The sequence below is a fragment of the Tamandua tetradactyla genome, chromosome 12 (assembly GCF_023851605.1).
Source record: "Tamandua tetradactyla isolate mTamTet1 chromosome 12, mTamTet1.pri, whole genome shotgun sequence".
In the NCBI taxonomy this organism is placed as follows: domain Eukaryota; kingdom Metazoa; phylum Chordata; class Mammalia; order Pilosa; family Myrmecophagidae; genus Tamandua; species Tamandua tetradactyla.
Genome location: NC_135338.1, coordinates 59856180 through 59865214, shown reverse-complemented (window position 1 = coordinate 59865214; position 9035 = coordinate 59856180). Strand labels below are relative to the sequence as shown.

General features: G+C 42.1%; 1 long non-coding RNA gene across 1 annotated transcript in view; it reads left to right on the top strand.

The window, feature by feature from the left end:
- Positions 1–1236: 1236 nt before the first annotated feature.
- Positions 1237–9035, top strand: part of LOC143651537 (uncharacterized) — a 60453-nt gene continuing 52654 nt past the window's right edge. Inside the window, exon 1 of the long non-coding RNA XR_013160019.1 lies at positions 1237–1356. This is a non-coding gene — a long non-coding RNA (uncharacterized LOC143651537). The remainder of the gene's footprint in view (positions 1357–9035) is intronic.

Below are 9035 nucleotides of genomic sequence, written 5' to 3'. Positions count from 1 at the left end.
TCACCAGTTTTCCTGGATTTGAATTTTCCACTTAACCAAGACGCTTGGCTTCAATGAACCACAGTTTCATCCCCTTTAAACTGAGGACAATGTTCTTAGTCTGACAGTGCTCTTGTGCAGATTAAATGAGATAATGTGGGAAAGGACAGAACTTACTGCCCACCTGAAGGGAGGGAGCTCAGTTTGTCCCTCCATCCTGTATTCTATATTTCCTTCCGAGCCCATGCTGCCTTCCCTGTTCTTGCTATTGTAGAGACTTTTCCCATGTAAGATGTGATTTTTAATTACGAGTTAAGTTTCTAACAGTATACAGGAAGGCATCTTGTTTATTAAATGAGATGCTGTAGGCTCAAGTCTCAGATCAGGGGTTCGGTACCCTGTAGCCTTGGGCAATACACCGCCCCTCTCTGGGTCTCCATCACGGCACTGCTAATACCGTCTGCCCCCAAAGTGTGATTGTGACATTTGATTCTAGACGTGAATGTGGACACACTTTGATTCCTGGAAAGTTAGGAGCAGCTTGGAGGCAGACCCACCCCTTTGGGGAGCTGGCCCTTAATAGGTTCTGAATGCATGCGGGAGAAGGAGGGGATGCCTCTGAAGCAGGGAGCTGTCCCCCGTTCAGAGTTTCTTGGAACAGTAAGCCTCTTTCCCTCTCTCTTTCTCTCCGTGGGCCTGGTGTGTTTATAACATTTCCAATGTAACCCAGGAAGATTGACCAAGGTTAATGAGAGCAGTTGATGAAAGTTTCCCGCAGCTCAAATCTGGATATTGAATACAGCTGACTGCGGAGGCAGCAGAAAACAGGGTCCTGCCAAGTGCTCCGTCGTGCTTCGGACTCAGAGCCAGAAACCTGCTCACCTCCGGCATCTGAAGATGCTGGAATGAGAAACAGTGCAGCTTTGAAACCAGTGCATAAAATCCGGCTCTGCCTTTGCTGCTCTCCCCATTTACTTAACCATGTCAGAGCTCCAATAACTGGGTGAAATGAAAAGTCCTCCGGGCAATGGCTCCTGGAATATGGTCTGCATTAACCCACAGCTGGAAGTACTTACAGCAAAATTAGAAGACAATGAAGCAAAATTGTCATTTTTTTTTCAGTTAAAAGTCATCTTTGAATTCAAAGTTTTGAGCAGTTGGGATGAGTGGGGTAGAGGGAGAGGGACAGCTCATGACCTAAACCTCCCAATCCTGCTGTGTCCCTAGTGTGGGCTGCTTTCCTCACAAAGAGAGATGTGCATTCTAGAACTCGGAGCTGCTCTTTTGCCCCAAAGGTAGATTAAAAGGAGAAGATGCCTTGGGACCGCTGAAGCTCAGTGGGGTCCTAACAGATGTCCCCAATCAATTTCACTGAAGGTAAAAATGATTACTGTTTTTTCAAACTTCCAATTTATTTGTTATTTATTGTGTTTACCGAGATAGTTGCAGGTTCATAAACCATTGTGAAGAATAGTACAGAGAGGTCCTGAGTACACCTACTCTGTTTTGCCCTGTGGTAGCATTTTGCCAAACAACACTACATCACAACAGGCTATTGACATGGACACAATCCATCCAACCCGATCAGTCTGATATGTACTCATTTCTGTGCAGTTTTAGTTCTACACATTTTATCACCTGTAGGTTCACATATCTACCACCACAATTATAGAAGTGCACAGTTCCATCACCACAGGGATCTCTCAGGTTGACTTTTTAAATTCACATCCACCTCCCTTCTGCTCTCCCCATCCTTAAACCCTGGCAATCACTTACGTGTTTTCTATTTCTTTAATTCTGCCACCCAGTATGTAATCTTTTGGGACTGGCTTCTTTTCACTCAGCTTAATTCTCTTGAGATTCATCCAAGTTGCTGCATGTATCATAGTTGGTTCCTTTTTACTGTGGGTTGTGTTATACAGTATGGATGCATCGCAGTTTGTTTAATCATTCATCTATTTAGTATAGCTGTTTTTCACCCAATTTATAACTTTTATGAATAAGACTGATATGAGCATTCATATGTAGGTTTTTGGGTAGACATAAATTTCCATTTGTACTTGGTTTTTGCATAAGTGTTTGGAAGATTGTAGAATGGGTGGGAAGTGGAGTCAGGGACATGGATTTAGGGCCAACCCCTCCCATTGTCCAGCTGAGTGGTCAAAGTTAAATATGTGGTTCTTCTGAGCTGGTTTCCTCATTTGAAAAATGTGGCTATTGAATCTTGAAAATTGTTTGGTGGATGGAATTAGAGAGAACATATGAAAATGTTCTCACAAGCACCATAGAAATGCATGTAAACATCACTTTGGGTTTCTAAATATGTCCTGTGTCATTCGTTTTTGCCTAGCGAAAGAGAAGAGCCAACAAAATATATTATCACAAAAAGCCTTACATAAACATCTAAGAGAACCAGCTGGAATGTGTCTAAAGATGCTAAGGATACATTTCCATGAGTTGGAACTTTCTGCATACTATCATGCATGGCCACAACTAGAGATGGCATCTAATAAAGTTTTCTGTAGGGTAGCATGGGGACACAGATGAAGTTAGGATGGTCATAAGGGTAGCACCCATCCTCACACTAACTGTGCCTCACTTTCATAAAGATGTAAATACTTGAGCTTTGCATTGGTTTGGTGACTTCCCCAAGGTCACATACACAGGCCAAGGTCGAAACAACCCATTACTTCTTGTCCCAGGTGAGAGTTTTTATTTTCTTCTATGTAATGACTGGCTACTACAAGTCAGTGTTCAACATCCACATCTCTCAAGTACTTTCATCCAATGGAGGGCAGAGTTCATGGATAGAACTGTTTTGGAAAGCAGTAGAGTGCTTTGGTTTAAGAATGCAAAGTGTCCAGAGACAGGCCCTACCATTTTAGAGCTGTGTGACTTAAGTACATGATTCACCTCTCTGAGCATCAGTTCACATAAAATGGACATGATGACACTGCCCTCCTCATTGGCTAGTATATGGATTAAGTGAGGTAGTATGGATAAACCTTTGGCAAGGTGGCAGACATGCAGGAAGAAGTCTTGATAAAAAGCTTTAAAGTAATTATCATGAACATTAAAAATGCGTATTTTTTTTCATGGCATTTAGTAACTATAAGGCTGAAAATTTGTCCTCGGTAAATTTACCAAAAATAAAGGAAAGTTGCAGTTTGTTTTTACCAATTTAAATGCTCATTCATATATTAGACTGTTCAATGAATATTGATGAATACAAATAAAATAGAGAAAAAATGTTGATTTATTGGATACTTCTCAGCATACCAGTTAGTTGGGAAAAGTAGGGTTCACATTTACCTACAGCATGATTTTATCTATGTTTAAAATACAGCATATAACAAAGGAGAGAGCAAAAGCTAGCAATGCATTTGCATATTCTAGTTATATCAAGCGACATCATATAATATTCATAAAATCAGAAACTAGAATATAGGTTACCAGGGGCTAGAATCAGGATAGGGAATGGGAGAGTGAAGGCTTAATTAGTGCAAAGTTTCTGTTTGGGGTGATGAAAAAGTTTTGGCAACGGATGGTGGTGATGGAAGCACAGCATTGTGAATGTAATTAACAGCACTGAATTGTGTATTTGAAAGTGATTATAATGGGACATTTTAGGATGTATGTATGTTACTAGAATTAAAAAAAATAAATAAAAAGCAGCAAATATAACCCCACGACACAAACAGTGAAGTCTGATGTAAACTATGGCCTATTGTTATAATAATATGGTTGCATTAGTTGTAAAAAGGTACCACACTAATGCAGTGTTAATAACAAAAACAGCATGTATGGGGACATAAGGGAACTCTGTACTCTTCGTATGATTTTTCTGTAAACTTGCAATTCTATAATAAAGAAAAAAAATTAAGGCAAAATAGAACAAAACTGCAAGAATGTTACCGACCTATTAAACGAACAAAAAACAACAAACAAAAGCCAGCTAGTAATGGTTATATCTGGATGCCAGAGATTTGTTCTTCTATCTACAATTCTCTGATTTTAAATAATTTCTACAATTATTTATTTATTTTTCCATCAGAATAAAAACTTTTTACTTAAATATCCAGCAGTGAAATTGATTTGGAGAGACATGGAATTGCAGCAGAGGGGGTGGTGAAAAGGTCGTGGCTCCATTTGAGGAACCTGGCCAAAAGATTGAGAATACTTCCACTGAGATGAGTGCACACTGCTTCAGGAATATCCAAAGGAGCCCCCAGCACGTCGCCAAAAGTGGGGGTCTCTTCCTTCCTCTCCTTCTCATCTTTATGGGGATGCATTCTTACTCATCTCTGTGGGCTACAGGCCAGGTAACATCAGTTTCCTCTCCTGCCCCATGGTGATAATAATACCTATTCTGTAGGTTGTTCTCAAGAATAAATGTAAAATGGTTAATATAGGGCCCAGCACATGTATTTTGTGTAAGTAGCAGTCATGATAGGAAGACCAAAAGGAAATTACAAGTTAATTGCATTAAGTGGGTAATTAGACCTTTGAGTGCAGAAAAGACTTGGAAGAGAAAGGTCCAGATATTACCAGGGCCCCTGATGACAGAGGAAGACGACGACGATCATGACCGAAGAACCAAAATCTGTGTGCTTCTGGCCACCAGACAGATTGGCTCTACCTCACGATTGCTGTGGCATCCCACCTCTAGACGTATGTGTCTGCTTCCTCATATCTGGCTCGTGAGGCAATTGGCCACGTTCTGCCATGATCAAAGGATTCCTGAAGGCAGTACCTTCTCCCATAGGATCAGACTTTCAGGGTTGATAACTCTGTGACCTTGGGTGCACTAATTTCCTATTCTAGGCCTCTGTTTTCTCATTCATAAAATGAGGATTAATGAGAAAGACAACCTAAAAAAGCATATTGTGTTGATGAGATGAGCGTAATTCACAGTATTCGAGAACCGTGATGTGTTATGATTCTTGTTGCTTACAAACTGTCCAGATTCTCTCTTGTTGGTAGCTGGGTCTCCTGAAATCTGATATGCAGTATCTCAGGATCTGAACTGCATGCCATAGGACTTGGCAGTACATGATTCATCACATTCACATGTGTGGAACATCTACCACATGCCAAGCATTGTTCTAGGCATGGGGAAGAAAGCTGTTACAAAGAGGCAAAATCCCTGCTCTGTGGTTTCATACACACACAAGCAAGCAATACCTTGCCATTTGATGATAAATCCTAGGAAAAAGAATAAAGCATATAAGGGAGTTGGAAGAGGAAGTCTCTCTGGAGCCCTGACAGGGGATGTTACATGAGAAAAGTATCTAAACCATATTATGTCCTGGATTCAGAACACCTGGTAGCTTTGAGTTAAGTATCTTAGAGCTGCAGAGTGCCATCTAAGTGCGAGGAATTTTTCTCTAGCTGCTTTCACGTTCAGCATCTCACTGAAAGCTCTTGGGCATCGAATGAGGTGAGTGCTAGCATAGAAACATCAGGGAGATTCACTGCACCGGGATCAGCGTCCAAGGCCAGGCCTCTGTTCTACCCTCACCTTCTTTCCACAGCAGAATTCGTGATTTCAGAAACAGCTCTTAGAAGTTGTGCTATTTTGACCGTGAATCTAGGATAGAAGTGAGAGTTGCTAATGGGTCACTTAAAGACCCTTGAAACTCTAACAGAGCAGCTTTCATTATTTCCCAAGGACAAAGGGAATCAGGGTCAGTATTAAATATAATTACCGTGCATGGAGCTTATAAATGGCATTTTTATCCTGTGTGCACTTGTGGGGGCAAGGAGGCCCTGCCATGGCCCCTCAGGTCACCTAATCCCCTTTTGCTTTTATCCTCAAGTCTGAGCAGATGGAGGTTAGAGCTCTCAAATTACCTTTCTTCCTTTTCACTTTGAGCACATTCTCTGACTGATGTGGCTTTCTTTTTTTCTTCAATGTTCCTGTGACTCGCCCTTCCTTACTCCTTCCTGGCCTCCCCCCTCCTTTCCCCACCCCAGCCTTTGGTCATTCAGTGCTTGTGCATCCTAAATGGCTTCAAGTGAAAATTTGGAATCCATGTGCTTTCTCCTTCTCTGGATTCAAAACAACCCATGCCAAATTTGGTTTTCCAGTCTATAACAGCAGGGATGCATTTTTAAAAATCCTGTCATACATCTCACAGCACCAGCCCATGAACTTTGACCAGATACTTCGTAGAACCGACTCGCTGATCCTCAGAGCCATGCTTGGCTCTGGGCCCAGAACTGGCCACCATGTACTGTAGGGAATGGGGATGTTCCTGAATCTCTCTGCATCTGTTATCCTTCCTCATCTGTTGTATTGAAGGCCATCATAACCACTGTATGGATGCACAGACCAAGCTTTGACGCTCCATAAGGGCAAGAATCAGGAGGCCAGTCCTTCCCACCAGAGTGTCCCCAGTACATGGCAAAGAGCTGGCAACGTGTAGATGCTCCATAAGGTTCTACAGCTTGGATGACTAACATGCATGATGTGATCAATGCAGACTCTAGAACACTGAGGATGCTCAGAGATATTAGTGCACGTTCCTTTCTGCTAGCATCAAAGACCAAATATCAAGCCAGTAATTAGAAGACCTGGAGCCTCATTTTGACTCAGACTGGTGTCTGCTCTGCCACATGGGAAGGATTCCTCCTGGGACTGGGTCTTACATATCTAAAGAGCAAATGAGGATATTGGATATGGGATCTCCAAAACCCCTTTCACATTGTGATTCTGAGATTTAACAACATATAATGAAGTTATTTGTGCCCTCAAATGAGCTCATCAGGGACAAGGGGCATCAACCTCAATTTTAGCTATTGCAGAAGGCAGTAATCGTTTAATCTTTGGTTTTCCAGAGAGAATTAATTAGGCTTTCATATGGGTATGCTAAAAGGAAGTACAGTTGGCACTGCTTCTAACACATATACAGACTCTCCCCACTTCCCATTTCCCCCTTAAGTCCCGACCACCATTTTTTCTCACTTGGATGCTCCTTTGACTTCCTAATCACCCTTCTGCCTCTACTCTTGCTCTTCCTCAGCTCCTGTCTTCACAGTCCCCAAAGTTGTCCTTCCAAATCATGTTACACTGTCCCCTGATTTAAACTGTCCAGTGCCTTCCCAGTGCAAGCCAAATACACTCCAGGTACTTCCTTTGCCTGGGATACTCCACATGCTGTTGGTCTAGCTTCCTGTCAGACATCCTCTTCTAACTCCCTCTCTTTTGTCACTTTAGGTCCAGCCATATGATCTTCCTTCTGTGATACATCAAGTTCTTTGAGCTTACTGGCCTTTTTGGCTAAAACAATCTTCCTAGAAAGGCCACTAGGTTGAGAGGGTTATTAGGGTTTCTCTGGAAATAGAACAATATGGGTGAAAATGTTTGGGTGGCATTTGATGGTTCAGAAAATGCTTCCATATACATAATCTGATTCACAACCACCTCTTCATATAGTAATGAACTTTAGCTCCACCACACACATGAGACAACTGAGGTTGGGGAGCTTTACATGATGCCAGGCAAAGTGATCAATGGGTTTTCTTCCAAGTATAACATTTCAAGCTGACAAGTGCTACTGCTTCCCTGTGATAATCTCCATAGGAAGGTTTGTAGTCATGCTTGGCATCTCCTGTCTTGTATCTAAACTTTGAATTTGCTCAGTAAGTTAAGTAAAGGAGCTATTTCAGCTCTCTTTGCAATTGGGTACATGTGGGCAATCCATCTCTTGTTTAGATGAAAGCTGTCGTAGCGATGGAATTGGAAATCAAGTGTTAAGTCAGAGGTAGTACATGTTCAGTGGATGACCTGGAAAACGATCAACAGAGCTTCTAGGAGTCTTATCTGAGGTCAAACTGTGGATCCCCTGAATATTTAATTGGGCTTCACCATGAATTGGATAAAAACAAGCGAATTGCAACCTATATGATGAATGATAAAAAAGCTCAGTCTTAAGTCTGGTAGCACTGACTTTGGATCTGACCTTTGCTACTCTCAATGTGACATTGGGTATATTAATTAGCAACTTTTGATCCTTGGTTTCCTCATCTGTAAAGTGGGGGAAATAATAGCACTTTCTTTGTTGACATGTGCATGAGGTAATGGCAATTGCATGAGGATATGCTTATACAGTCCTTAGCAAGGTACTCAGCACATAGTGAATGTTGAAAAGAACTTAGTGTAATATGCCTGTTCTGTGTCAGCAAACATGGGTGGGCAACAAGAGCATCTCTTGCTTAGTGGTGGCACAAGCCCTAAAGTCAGGCAGTGTAAGATAGCACTTACAAGCACAGGCAGTAGGTTCAGATTGACTTTTGGATACACATGCCATGCTGGTACAAACTAGCTGTGTGGTATGGACCTTTCCTCTCAACGTCAGGGTTTCCTGCTCTGCAAAAGGGAGAATGCACTTGGCGCCACACTAGTGGTCTTGCCTGATGGTTCTAGGGATCATGTGTGTTAGCACAGGGCCTTGCATTTAGTAAGAATTTAATCATTGTCAAAAACCACCACTTTGAAGAGTCACTCAGTCTCCGTCCTTGAAGAGGCAGTCAGAACAGGCAACTGACGTGTAAAATGCAATAAACCACAAACACACATATAACACAGCAACAGAAACTCTGATCTAGTATTAAAGTACTAAAACTCATATTTGGACAAAGAACACAGAAGATGAAAGGGCTTCTTGTCATGGGTGTATCAAAGAAGGCTTTGCTAGGCGTGTAATAAATAGTCTGATCCTTGAAGAATGATTAAGAGGAAGACTCAGGAATAATGTATCAGACATAGAGAGTGAGGTGAGAGAAAAGCCAGGCAAGCGGAGACACATGGGGTCTGGCGGAGCAGGAAAGACAGGTGCCTGGGAAGCAGGAGAGTAGGGTTGGTCACAGGAGGGGAGGAGACAAAGAGGTGGCCTTGATCCCTGGAGATGCTGAGAATCAGCCTCATCCTTGGGGATTGGCTATCCCTGAGGAGCTTTAAGCTGAAGGCAACATAATAGAGCAGTGCCTAGAAGGATCACTGTTGTGTTTGGTGCATTGGTTCACTTACTCAGTCATATGAAAAAGACTTTTGT